Below are 8,934 nucleotides of genomic sequence, written 5' to 3'. Positions count from 1 at the left end.
AGGTGACGTGGCCTATGCGAAATTTCTCGGATTTTGAAATTTTTTCTCGATTTTTGCGCCAAAACTTCTAAAATCCATAACTTTCGCATACGAGCTCCGTTTTTGACGTTCTTTATATGCACGCGTAGGTAAAATTACGCTCTACAACTTTTGTTTAGACTTCGTCGGCTAATTTTGACTTTAATTTTTATATTATTATTTTTAACAGACCAGGATAGGAAATCCGTTAAAAATTCATAACTTCTTCATCCGACGTCCGTTTTCGTCTGTCTTTTTACCGTTGTACTACTATTTACGAGACCTTCGATTCTCGTTTAGGTCGTGTCAGCTAAAAATGACTTGATCTAAAATTCGAGTTTTTAGCTGTCTACTGGTAAGCTGAAACTTCGAAAAATCATAAGTTTCTCATACGAAGTCAGATTTGGGCGTTCTTTTTATACATACTCTTGGTTTAACGAGAACTACGACTTTCTTTTAGATCACTAAGGCCAAAAAGTAGTTTATCAAAAACTCACTTTTTACGACATTCGGCACCATGCCGGTTTTGTCGCGAAACTTCGACAGGTCATAACTTCTTCGTTATAACTCGGATTTCGGCATTCTTTATATATCCGTAATCCTTGTCACGACCACTCCAACTTTCTTAATAAATATCGGCTTTATCTAATATTTATTTTCGACGCTCATTTTTACTCTTAATTAATTAAACCCTAATAATTAAGCATAAAACACATAATTTTCACATAATATTCACATAATTCCTTTTCATTTCTTCTAAATGAGTTACAAAGGTTAACCTAGACTATCACGTCAATATTAATGTCTAGCCTAGAAACACGGGCATTACACATTTCTTTTTTAAAGCGACTATTAAGCTCAAACATCAGCTTCAAAAAGTTGTACCGTTTCCTAAGATGGTTAACATACTTGGAATGTACTCGTTAACGTGATCTCAATATAAGATTCGTAAAAATCCGACTCCAAAGGAAAGAGTTATGGATTTTATAAAAATAGAAGTCAACCACATAATTAAAATTAATTACGTAAAAACGGTACATAGAGATTTGTTGAGTTTTGACTAAAAGTGCAAAAAGGAGTTTCGTAGTACGCCTTAAGATATAAACTTTAGAACAAAGTTTTCCGAAAATGGGATCCATATGAGAGAGATATCATTTTTGTAAAATCATTTATTTTTACCCCCATTAGGCTATGAAAGTCAAAACTATCTAAGACAACCTACAGGAGATTTATAGTACCCATTAAGATCATCACATAGATATAAAGAGGGATTAGACTGGAGCTCGCACGAAGAAGTTATGATTTTTGCAAAATATTTTCGTGCGTGCGAGGTGCGTGTCTATGCATGCCGCACGCCTAACACCGAATTCCTGTAAATTACAAGTGACGTGGCCAAATTGGGAAGCGACACATGGCATACTCTGGATGGAGCCACGATGATCACGTGCGATGCACACATATATTTGCGTCGCGCGCATCTCAAATCCATGACTATAAATAAAGAGGGTGGGCAGATCATTATGCACACCATTCTCATATTCACTCTCTTTCTCCTCGAACTAGCTGCCCTTTGGAGCAGTCCCCAAAGTTACGAGCCCGATTTAACCCTACATCAAAGGTCTCACGCGACTAGGGTGAGTACACAACCTATATTTGACTATTTTAAATGTTTTACTTAGGGGGATACATTCTTCTGAAACAGTTTTATCAAAATATATTTATATCTATAAATATTAATCGTTTTATAAAGCATAAAGCCTTAGGATAATGTAGCTATAGATACAATGCCTAGTTGTAAGCTATGATATTATGCCTAAGAGTTATGATGCCTGATAGTCTAGGAAGAGATAATACCAATATGTTATAATGACCAAATCCCTAGGATAACATAGCACCTAGAAGTTATACTAGTCAAATATAGGGATATGCACTGTACCTAATCGTTACTCTACCAAAATATCCAGTTATTAAATTCACCAAGCCAAACAACTTCAAGCTTCTCTTCCTTCCTTCCCAAGGGCAAAATGTGCACCAAAAACCTTCTAGGAGCCAATAACACCACCAAGATGCTACAAGGTTTATTTAGGGTTTTTAGGGTATGGAGGATAGCTTAGAAATGAACGAAAGGGACTAACATAATGTTTATATAGGGTACATCCCAAAAAATTAGGGTTTCATCCTTTCTCTCGTACGCCCAGCGTAGTCCTCGTATGCCCAACATATGAGGTCTCGCACCCTGACCCCAGATCCGTAATACGCTAAGCGTACAATCCATTATGCATGGTGTAACCCGGCTTGCATCAGTACGCCCAGTGTTCTCCCTTTGTACGCCCCACGTACTAGGGGTTTCCTTCAAACCCTAATCCATTTTGAAGGTCATTACTTCTTTGAAACAACTCTGATTCTAACCATCCTTATATCCATAAAAAGGAATTGAGAAGCTCCACACTTTTATCAATTCAAACCTGCCTTACCATTTTCCAAACATATATGCAATTTCCATAAAAGCCCGAGCTGACATATTACCAAAATACCCTTTCCACCAAAACTAATTCTGAATGCCCGAATCATCCGTATCCCATTACCCACACCCAAATTGACAACAATTCGGAACAGGGGGTTACAACTCTCCCCTACTCAAATTAGATTTCATCCTCGAAATCCTCCCTTACCTTTCCCAACAAGCCAAACAACCTGAGCAACACGACCACAATCCCACGAATACCACAGTCTTCCCAAGGCGACCGAAACCAACCCTAGCAGAACTCACCAGACCTGAAGAAGAACGATCCTTAAACCCTTTCAGAAAACAACCTCTACCTTTCCCGAAACCCTAAATCTCAAAATTGTCTGACTCCCCGGCTGACCGCCCATATTGAACCACTAGCATGCCAATTCCACAATGAATTCCAGACAAAAAAAACATTTCCAACCCTTGAGCCTTCCATGGGGAAAGCAAAACCATTAACCTTACACTGCTGTAGAACACTTATACTTGACAGAAGGCTCAGATAATCCTTTGAGCAAAAGATTCACCCCTGAGACGGTCAGACTCAAATGAGAGCAGCACAACACGGTCCAATCAACCACTCTGAGATTATTTAATCCAACTGCAAGCGACTTAACATATTCTCTGAATAACAAGAGGCTCCACACACAAGTTCCAATCAATAATACCACCTTGACTTAACTTGATGCCCTTCACAGATAGAACCATTCCAAGACACAATCACAATGGCTTGATCTATCAACAAAATTGAATACAATCCTTACGCTTGAATCCATTCAATTGATGCCCTCGAGATATAGATACCCTAATTCTTATCCCACTACAAAGAAAATCCTGCACTTGCATTTCACCGCAACCTTCTGATTTACGACAACCCCTCTCTAGACCAAGATATAAAGGTTCCCAACCATTGCTGATACCACCAGTCTCACACATGGTCCAACCACCAGGTTCCTAAGAGTCCAAATAACAAGGTTACCCAGCCTATAAACCCCCCCTGCGTCATACACTAACCACCCACTTGATCCTGCAACTCAGAATCTAAAACCTTGACCCAACGGTCTGTACCAGGTCCCACCTGTATTTCCATAATCACACGGGTCTCACCCACGGGTCCTACCCATCTAGAGCTACACAGACCTGACTCTGCCTCGGACCTCAATGGTCCTCAACCTAAATAGAGAATACTTCTCGACAATCCTAACCGTCGTACCCAAGGCATGAACTGATTCCCCCTTTACGCTCATGACTATCACTAATGTCAGTCTACCTTGAACTGGTGAATTCTACGATTTGATAGCAGTCTTACAACACTTTTAACCAACCATGGTTACCACCCATGGCCTTACCATGCCCAAACCATCAAAACCCCACTCATCCTGAGCCGAAACGTACATCCAACTACATCCAATCAGGTATTCGGGTCACGCTTCAAATCCCAAATCCCTCAACCTGAACTCAACCACAAGCCTGTTATACATAATAAAGAAGACGCCGACCAGTGGTTGGAAGTTTCCTTAACTCCCACTTACAGAATCTCAATCTAAACGGCCACTTGGGTCGTCTCTCTTTCTAGCCAGGATGTGAAACTTGCCCTTGTTCCACACCCTTCCAACTTTCGGTAATCTGGATCGATTCTCCCCCACTTGGATTTGACGAAGCTCTCTCACCTCTTGATTCTGATGGATCTCCGACCCATCTACCTCAATTAGCATGAACCGCCTATAACATGTGCTAATCAATACTAGCGTTCCATTGCTAGCCAACTCAACGATCGCCCAACTCCTGAAACCCTGAAGAATACTCTTAAAATCTTAGCCAGTCAGGTAATCCAAATCACCTCCCATGATACCATATTGATTCCCTGAGTTCTTATGCCGGTGACTAAAAACACAACCCTTGCCCTGAACTGACAAATCTTCATTCCAACTCCCACCCTCGAAGAATAACTAAATCCTAATCGAATTCAACCTGAGCGAATATAAACTACCCTGACATTTCCAATAACCAAACAACTCATGCAACTGATACCACCATCTTCTTGCTACCGCTCCTCTCCTAGCAACAATAATGTTTGAACCCAACAATTCTTCCATAGGCAATTGCCGCTCCTACCAGAACAAATACTAAAACTATTGAACCCTGGCGATACTGGAGAACTAAACCACTTAATCCTGACCATAGACCTTCCACACAATACCCCCGAACTGATCTTGACCAAAAACATGAATAACGACTGAACACAATGGAACCCGCTACACGAGATACAACCCCTCAATAACCCATTAATGATTAATGGCATGCAAAAGCCATATAACAATTCTCGAAGATATAACCCAATAAAACAGATAATTACACCAATGATAACGTTTACCCAAACAATACAACATTCCAAGAAACATAAATACTGATAACAACCGAGGAAAAACAAAAGATAACATACCCGCAATATCACATGCTGGAGCCTAACCTCCCCAGTCTGACACTGAAATGACTGACTCCTCTCCGTTAGGGCTCGTGCCCCACCCTCGCGACTATCAGATATCCGCAAAATAGTCGGAGCAGGTGCACTCACTGCTCCTCCCCTCCCCATCGGATAGACGGCCCTGTTGTGTACCGCTTGGTCGCAGGGAAAACATAAATGGCTTGCCCCTGAGGACAATCCCTACAGACATGATCAATCATGATACACTTGTAGCAACCCCTACCCCTGGAACAGAAAGCTCCATCGTGTAGTTTCTCGCACGTGCTGCACTGACTCCGGCCCTACTGGCCTGTCAAATGCTGATCAAAAGTCTTGGGTGTCTTCCCGCGACCCTCCCTTGCCTGCACCTAACCTTTCCTCCTCTTCCCCAGGTGCTCCAAATCGATCTTTAGCTCACTGAATGATAGAGTGCGAGCTCCAACAATGGTCATAACCTCAATACGGATCGCGCCCAATCGCTCATCCAAGATCTCTAGAACCCTTCCTTAACTAAACCAAAGATCACAGGAGTCTGCTCCAACATACCGCGGGTAATCTCCAACGACATGAATTCCCGCATCTTCTCACTAATCGGATCAGTAGCTGTACTTGAGCCGGAACCAAAACCAGAACCTCCTACATGGGTGCTCATCACCAAACTGAAATACAACATGCAAATGATCAGAACGTACCCAAAATTCTCCTTCCATAAGCGTATTAGATTCTCCAAGACGCTCCTTGATTCGAGTATGGATCTTGTGCTTCCACTAGTACTGGCCCAATACTACCTTCCACACCTATCGATACTTTCCTCAAGAATCGTCCTGAATCCTCAAGGTCACCCTCTCAACTGATGCACCAATTACTCACTAAACAACGCAAATAAACCCACTGAAGCACTTCCTAGGTTCCCGACGTCACTCTGCCATCAGCTACTGAAGAACTCCCCATAATGCCAGTCACCCACCTCATGAATACATTCATACTCACTTAGTAGCTAACTACCATCATCTAAGATATCCATAAAGTACAAAGCAAGCAACATTCGTGCAGTAACACTCCAATTTATAGAACGATCATAGGACATTCAACCCACGCACCATAACTCATGCTAGAAATTTCTACCCTTACTGCCGATTGCCTTATGCATGAAAATTATACACAGAACATGATCAAATAGACTGTGGAATAAAAGACTCTACCCTAGGACCACAACCAGAAAAGAACAAGAAATAAGCCCAAATCAATTAATCTAGGGCTATAAGATCCTAACTGTATACAATTTTTAAAGCATACACTTAGCAATTACTGATACCAATAGATATTCCTATTCCTGCATAACATCCAATACTCCCAAGGCTACAAGGCATCACATATCAGGCCAATCTATCACCGACTAATCAACACTACAATGCAAGTCTACCAGCTCGTACAATAGACATACAAAGGCATCTCTCCTAGCATTCTATCATGAAAAAACTGACCAGATCCTTAGCCCAAACTAGCATGCGATTCACAGATTCATAGATCCAATCATATCAGATAGCTTGTATGGGTAATTTGAAAAAACTTACTTGAGCTCGGGTTGCATACACCACACCCTTTCTCATTTTAGAACAACTCCTTTCTTTAATATAATTTTCTTTTTAAAACTTTACCAAATCCTCAGTTTGAGTTTAGACACACTCGAGAGTATGTCTGAATCTCTTAAACCAAGGTTCTAATACCAACTTGTAACGTCCAAAAAATAATGACATAAATTTTTTTTTTAATTTAATAAATTGTTACTACAAATTACTTCCATAAAACCAATGTAATTTAGATTTAGAAAAACATCATCAAATCAGAGTAAATCATGAAATGCGGAAACTTTTGGTGTGTGCTCTGCCATATAGTATACAACCACAGAATATCAAGCGACATACATATAGTTGCCATGGGCTCCCCCATGGTCTGATATCTAAGTGCCATGGGCTCCCCCATGGTCTTTACTTGGAATGCTATGGGCTCCCCCATGGTCTTTACTTGGAATGCCATGGGCTCCCCCATGGTCTGATATCTAAGTGTCATGGGCTCCCCCCACGGTCTTTACCTGGAATGCCATGGGCTCCCCCATGGTCTGATATCCAAGTGCCATGGGCTACCCCATGGTATTTCATGCAAGTATCACAGAGACAACTAGAAATCCACAAAGACAAGTAATGGGTTGGCATTGGTGCCTTCGACTCATGGGATATAGTGAGAAGGCTCTCCTCGGACAACTGAAACCCACACATACTATCTGACTGTAGATCCGCTAAAATCCTTGCGCTATGAAACAAATAACACCCAATTAACAATTGGGATCCAAACCTAATCTAATAATCTATATATAGGGTAAAAAGACCATTCTACCCTAATCCTGGTTTGGTCCAAGACTAAGGCCCAAACTCTCAATCATAAAGGCCCACAAACTAATAACCAACCAAAGCCCACTTATGGCCCAAACACTTTTTTATAGATGGACCAAAAAAGCCCCAAGCAATCCAAGCCAAGAAGATACCCCAAACCGAAGCCCAAATACAAAAAGCCTATTCAGACCAAGTACTCGGGACGTACAAGCAGGTACGCGCAACGTACTTTCTTGGAGGCTTCTAAGGTAAGCGTACTTGCTTGTACGCCTAGCGTACTCACCCTCATTCAGCCCAAACTCTATTTTTTACTTATTCCATTAATACAAAGCTTACAAAACTCATATTTGACCACCTTCAGCTAGATTATCACGTAAAGTTGCTGACTATAGGTCCATACATGACTAAATGAAGCTCTTAAGCTTATAAGGGACTTAATAGATGAGTTAAAGCATGCATGACACCATAATACACATAAAGCTTGCACCTTTATGCTCAAAGACACCAAAATAAACTCAGATCTGAAAGGAAAAACCCTTAAACATCCTAACTCGTTCCATAACCCAAAAGGAGACCAAAATCATAATAAACTTGGAATGAAGACATCCAATTATACACAAGCCTATATGCATATTTGTTACCTCAAAACGCTTCCCCACAAGATGATGATTCTGGATCTAAAGCCACTCCACCAAGCCAAACAACTTCAAGCTTCTCTTATTTCCTTCCCAAGGGCAAAATGTGCACCAAAAACCTTCTAAGAGCTCAAGAACACTACTAAGAGGCTACAAGGTCGATTTAGGGTTTTCAGGGTATGGAGGCTAGCTTAGAAATCAACCAAAGGGACTAACATAAAGTTTATATAGGGTACATCCCAAAAAACTAGGGTTTCATCCTTTCCCTCGTACGTCCAACATATGAGGTCTCGCATCCCGACTCCAGATCCGCAGTATGCTAAGCATACACTCCATTACGAATGGCATAAGCTGCCTCGCATCAGTACGCCCCGCGTACTAGGGTCTTCCCTCAAACCCTAATCTATTTCGAAGGCCATAACTTCTTTGATAGAGCTCCGATTCCGACCATCCTTATATCCATAAAAAGGTATCGAGAAGCTCCACACTTTTATCAATTCAAACATGTCTTACCATTTCCCGAACAGATATCCCATTTCCATAAAATCCCGAGCTGACATATTATTAAAATACCCTTGGCTCTAAAACTAACTCTGAATTCCCGAATCATCCGCATCCCATTACCCACACCCAAATGTGTAACGATTCAGAACAGGGCGTTACAATTTTGAAAAGTTTAAAAATACACCTTATAATATATGTAAAATTAAATGTTTAATATTTAGTATATGTATAAGATTAAGTCAGTCGAACCTTAAGTACGCCTCATTCAAAAAGTCAATCTATAAGGGTGGGTATAAGGAAACTGCCTATAAAATGGTAGTTGAATGGGTGTCTGCTCCAACTCACCGCTTCCTTGATTGGTGGAGGGTCGTTAGCCGAACGGGTTTGGTAGGAAAAATAATTCTCATTAATAAG

The sequence above is a fragment of the Lactuca virosa genome, chromosome 4 (genome assembly GCF_052849685.1).
Source record: "Lactuca virosa cultivar CGN04683 chromosome 4, Lactuca_virosa_CGN04683_v6, whole genome shotgun sequence".
Lineage (NCBI taxonomy): Eukaryota > Viridiplantae > Streptophyta > Magnoliopsida > Asterales > Asteraceae > Lactuca > Lactuca virosa.
The sequence above is the reverse complement of the archived record's forward strand: the minus strand, read 5'-3'. Positions refer to the sequence as shown.